The 6,000-nt window shown below is 43.1% G+C and overlaps 1 protein-coding gene across 5 annotated transcripts in view; it reads right to left on the minus strand.

Annotated features, from left to right (window-relative positions):
- Positions 1-5,541, minus strand: part of BRD1 (bromodomain containing 1) — a 78,297-nt gene extending 72,756 nt beyond the window's left edge. For all 5 annotated transcript variants that reach the window (XM_068276333.1, XM_068276332.1, XM_068276331.1 and 2 more), the window contains exon 1: positions 5,229-5,541. The gene's annotated coding sequence lies outside the window, so the exon portion shown is untranslated. The remainder of the gene's footprint in view (positions 1-5,228) is intronic.
- Positions 5,542-6,000: the final 459 nt, after the last annotated feature.

The following is a 6,000-nucleotide window of genomic DNA, read 5'->3' on the forward strand; positions in this document are numbered from 1 at the left end:
AAATCAATCGAAATCGGCCGTCGATCGGCCAACCGATTTGCAATCGATTGATCGATCGGGATCGATCGGTCGGCCAGAAAATCGGCTGAGTGTATGGGCTGCTTTACTTCTGAATCTCAAGAGATCACTTGTGTGTGTTTACCTTCTGTCCCCAGCTTCTCTCATGCACTGAACATTACAGGCTTCCTGCAGACAGCTCTGCCTATGTCGTTAATTCCTCAGTATGTGAGGGACCAGCTCCTTTCACAGCCTCCAGAGGAGGATTTTTATCCAGCTCTCTTCTATCACTGATAAGATAGCAGAGAAGCTGCTGGCTTATGTAAATAAAACACACACTGGAGTGTGCATAGAGGAACAGTTCAACACTGAAGAACTTGGCAGCCTTCCAGACACAGGCTGACAAGTCTGACAGGGGAAAGATACATTGATTTATTACAGAGATGGTTATAGTAGAAAGAGCTGTAGTAAGCCAGATCACATTAGAATAGGTTTAGGAACTTGTAGGATGGTAGAAAAAACGTTGTAATTTTTGTTACAGAGTCACTTTAAGCCCAATCTACACGATACGATTTTCTTTATACGATTCTATTTACGATCCGATTAAATCCAACATGTCCAATCGGAATTCGATTGGATTTAATTTGATTTGCCATTGCAAAATAATGGCAAATCGAATTGAATCCCGGACATGTCGGATTTAATCGGATCGTAAATAGAATCGTAATGGAAAGTAATCAAATCGTACAAAATCTTATCGTGTAGATGGGGCTTTAGAACACAAAAAGTAATTGTCAAAAAACATCCAGCACAATTCGATCGACAGATGACTCAATGACAAATGAGAAAGGTTGCCCAAAAAGACTTGACATAGCTGTCATCCAAAATGTTCATACATTGAGTCAAGTCACTGTAAGCCCTAAGCAACCAATCTAAAGCCTTGTGCATATGCTAGATTAAACTCAGCCAAAACAACCGCCTCTGTCAAGCATGTAGCATTAGTACAGTGGCCCCCCACCTTCGTCGGTGGCTTGATTTGACCAAGCACCACCCTAGAGTGCTGTTCTCTCCTCTCATCCCTCCCACCATGTGATGCTCTTCTTGCACAGCTTCATAGATCCTCCTCCACCTTGCACTGCAACAGAACACATTGCTAGCCTAGTGGCTAACAATGAGTCAGTTCTGCTTCAGGCCAGCATTGTCGATCAAGGTCAGATTGAATTGTATTTAGCTTTGACAGAACCTGAACTGTAAGCATCTCCCACACAGGTCACACCTCATATTTACTACATTAAATAACGTACAATGTTACTAACAAATACATTGCTATATTTGAATATAGAGTTACAGTCGTCGTGTAATGAACAGATCTAAACACAAACAAAGAGAGAAGATCAGACAAAAATCATAAACACTATATTACTTGTGGGTGCACTGATTTTCTTCCACCAGACTATTCTTCATGAGGCAAGCTCACAGGAGGAGCTCAAGCATGCAGTCTATATGCAAAGAAGTGGTGATAAAGTGGAACAAAACTAGAAGATCAAGGGTTCTGGTTTTGTGGTTTGACTGTGGGATGCTTTGTAAAAAGTTGCAGGATGCTATAAAATGCCAAGAGGTATTTACTAAAAGCATATAAAAAGCCTTTCCTAAATCTAAATTACAATAAGTCGACATATCATTGAAATAAAAGACCAAGTTATTTGGCAGGATAAATTAGAAATTCTATATTAAAATCTGAGGTTAGCGGGATATGGAGGCTGCCATATTTATTTCCTTTAACACTGGCAGTCGTCCTGCTACTATGCCCTCTAATACTTTTCGCCATAGACCATGAACAAGCATGCAACAGATCAGGTACTATGACTCGGGTTTTACTGGATTAGCCATATGCTTGTTCCAGAGTTTTGATTAAGACCAGAAGATCAACAGGGCTGCCATGAAACTGGCATTGGTTACAAGTAAATAAATATGGCAACCTCCATATCCCTCTCACCTCGGGTTCCCTTTAAATCAAATCTAGGGCGACTCAAATATACTTTTAGCAGTTATCGATATCTGGCTGAAAATGAAAACTACTGACCGAGGAGGATCTGGCTCCTTTTGATTGATCGATACGTTAGATGAAATCTATCCAATACGCATACCAGTGTATGGGGCTTTAATCAATTTTGTCTCAATCAACATTTTTGGAAAACTTTTAAAGCCTTATACTGACGCTCAATAACTGTGTCCCTCAATCTTTAGTGTTTTTATTGGGTGACAGATTATGCCCAACTGATAATGGTTCTCGATACATTCTTCGGTACACAAGGTTGTAATAATGTTAGTTACAAAAGCGGTGGACTTTTATGGGGTGGCATTTTATGCCCAGCATTTCTCATTATCATAGCATGTAGTCCTTTTAATAAGTGTACCCAAGCCAAAGTTTGGGTACAAAATCACATACTTACCTTAAAGGGAACCTAAACAGAGGAATATGGATTTTTCCTTTTAAACAATACCAGCTGTCTGACTCTCCTGCTGATGTCTTTAGCTGTAGTAGTGGCTGAATCACACACCTGAAACAAGCATGCAGCTAATCCAGTCTGACCTCAGTCAGAGCACCTGATCTGCATGCTTGTTCAGTGGGTGTGGCTAAAATTATGCCTAGTACACACCATACAATTTTCTGTTAGATTATTCTGTTAGATTTTCTGTAATTAGATTATTTTATGTAAAGTACTGGTAGAGACTGGTCATTATATCTGGTGCATTGTCTTCTGGTTATCTCCTGCTGAGTAGAACAATGCTTAATTGCTAGGCAGATAGATGGTTAGATAGATAATTTCCAACATGTTGGAAATTATCTATCTGGCAGGTAAATCTAACAGAAAATCTTACAGAAAATTGTATGGTGTGTACTAGTCATAATGCTGGGCATACAAGGTTAGATCCGGCGGCTCAATTAGCCGCGTCCCCGCGGGCGCTTCCTAATCTTCCACTCGATTTCCGCTATTGTCCGCCCGCGGGTATTGAGCGTGGAATCGATCCGCGCGGTGATCGGACATGTCGGAAATTATCAATCGAGCAATCAGCGGCTCGATTGATAAGAGAAAATCTAACCATGTCTGCCCAGCATAAGAGGCAGAGGATCAGCAAGACTGCCAGGCAACTGGTATGATTTTAAAAGGAAAAAGCCATATTCTCAGTTTAGGTTCCCTTTAAGAGGGAAGCCTCAGGATCCTATTGAGGCTTCCCTTGCTAACTCCGTGGTCCCCCCGCTGCTGTGTGCGCATTACTGCATGCACGCATGGTCATTGCATGCACTTCATCCAGGAAGAGGAGCTGCGCGACCCCGATGTGAGGTGGGGACGAATGCAGCAATGGGAGGCTTGCACCGAGGAAAGCCCCATTAGGATCCTGAGGCTTCCATCTCGTCATAGTAAGTACCAGATTTTGAATACGAGCTTTGGCTCGGGTTCGCTTTAAGAAAGACTGTTTAGGCACCCACAATTTTTTTTATAAAAATCAAAAAGTTATCTTATTTATACAGAGGCCTCATATTACACACCACTACTCAAATGATATTACCTGACAAAGATATATTTGTTAGGAATAGTGACCATGTATGAATGTTGGTGCTGGTCTGGTTTAGGGATTGGCAGTAACCCTTTAGAGAACAGTTATATCACAGCACAAAGAGTTGTGATTGGCTGAATAGTGTGGGCGTAGTTTACTGCAACCTATCTGAAACCTAGCTGTTAAAAAAAAGGGTACTGCCCAATCAATCACGTAAGCAGAACTACCCTATGACATTTCTGCTGGGTCCCCTAAACTAGATTAGCGCATAAATATCTACCAAAGTTTACCTCCAGCTACTTTCACACTGGGAACTTGCCTTACATTTCCTGTAAAAACAGGAACGCAAAAAAAAAAAAAAGGGTAAATGTTGCAATGAATGTTACGTGTGTGTTGCATAGCATATAGTAAAACATACAGTAAATATGCTTTACTGCCACTGTTAACACGTGTTATGCCTGAAGGATCCATTGCACCGTACTTCTAACGGTGCCAATATGAACATACTGTTACTATTAAATTGCATCATGTTATGGTAGCATCATTGTGAAAGTAACTTTATACTAACAATCTACTTGCTCATGTTGGTTTACATTTATAATTGAAATATTAATTTAAAAATAGTACTATAAATAATTGCCTACATGTGGCTAGGGCAGAGGTATGCATACCAAGTGTTGAGTACCTAGGTTACACGCCACACATTTTCAACACAGTATGAAAATGTTCAAAAGCCATGCGATCACCATGGCAACAGGACAAACAACTGACAGCAATAACGAGGAACTTACAAGTATGAATACATAACTAACTAAAGATCAGGCAGTGTTCCAGCAAGTGAACTGTATGTAGCCTACTATTATGCATTATCAGACATAAGACTCATTTGAATACCAAAACAATATACTCAATGGTATTGATTGTACAGCCCTCAAGAGACTTCATACAGATGCGCTGTTTGACAAATGTAAATAAAAAGAAATTTGGAGTTCAACAGCTAAAACAAAAGTAATCCAACATGAGTGAGGACTTTACCACTTCAACGCAGAGATTTTCAGCTGACAAACGGTATAAGGCCACCTGACCATAAAACTACATAGTTAGGCCTTCAAAGTGGTAACAGTATGTAAACAAGAATGAGCAATGTATGAATATAGTCAGCAAACCTCTCAGCACTTCCAAATCTCATCTCTGTGGCCCTTCCCTATAGCAGACATACAAGGACTCTGCTTAGCTGCCTATCAGCTGATCACAGGCTGTGCTGAAGGAGGAAGTAGCCCGTCCCAAACTTTCCCCGTGGTTGGGGGTAAAAAAAAAAAAAAAAAAAGTTAAATATCCCCCTCAACCTTGGGAGAGCTGCCAGCCCCCATGACGTCACTGCACCAAACACTTTTCCCGGGCCCGTTCAAATCAATGGGTGGCCGTTCCGGTCCCTGAGAGAGAGCAGCTCCGTGCCACAGTTTACCGCTGCCCTGCGCCGCCACCTCCTAGGAGAAGCAACCAGCCAGCCGAGCTGCAAACATGGCGTCTAACAAAACCAGCGCACAAAGTACACATACACACACAGGAGAGGCAGGAGCAGCGATCCTCCTTCCCCTGACGCCGGCTGGCTGCGAGCCTCGCCTTGCTCGTATGCGCTGGATTAGCATTGTGGATTACAGGCTGTTTACCTGCTGGCGACAAAACGACGCTGACAATGCCCTTAGCACTAATAATGGCGACTGATGCTTCTCCCGATCTGACCGCAGACTGCGGCCAAAAGCCACGGAGCCGACTACAAAAGATGTCCCCTCCTCTTCAAATCTGTCAGTCCAGGCTCCCTCCTCCGACCGGGCGGAAGGGCGGGGGAGCCGGAATCCCCCCGCAGCGCCTCTCCGCTCGGATCCGTTTAGAGGCTCTGGCACTATGAATCCCCGTACGGCGGCCGCAGCTCGGCCCAGATTCCTCCTTTGAAACAAACAATGCGGTTTCACTAGAGCGCGTGCCGCCCATCTCCGCTAACTAGACGTAGCCGCGTCACATACTGTACGTGCCGCCATGTTAGGCGAGGCAAGAGGCTTGTCTGGTTCTGTTACTGTGGCAACAGCAAGGGAAGGCTGAACGCTGCTCCGTCACAGAGGACAACCATGTTATGATGCACTATTGGAATCCGGTGTGATATTACACCGGTTCCCATCAGTAGGAGTGAGGCCTGGAATCCACTACAAGTCACAATCTCTAGTGATTTGTATGAGCGTTTTGCAAGCGATTTCATGAGCGTCTTTTGATGGTTTGGGTAGCGATTTTAAAAAGTGTAAGCGTTTTGCCAGCGATGGTGTAGCGATTAGCGGTTTTAATTCGGAGGTTTTGATGAGCGATTACGCCAGCGTTTATATACAATGGGTATCATTCATAAAGCATTTCCGCATGCGGAAATGCTTAACACCGGTGACTTTCCCGACC

The sequence above is a fragment of the Hyperolius riggenbachi genome, chromosome 3 (genome assembly GCF_040937935.1).
Source record: "Hyperolius riggenbachi isolate aHypRig1 chromosome 3, aHypRig1.pri, whole genome shotgun sequence".
Taxonomy (NCBI): Eukaryota; Metazoa; Chordata; class Amphibia; order Anura; family Hyperoliidae; genus Hyperolius; species Hyperolius riggenbachi.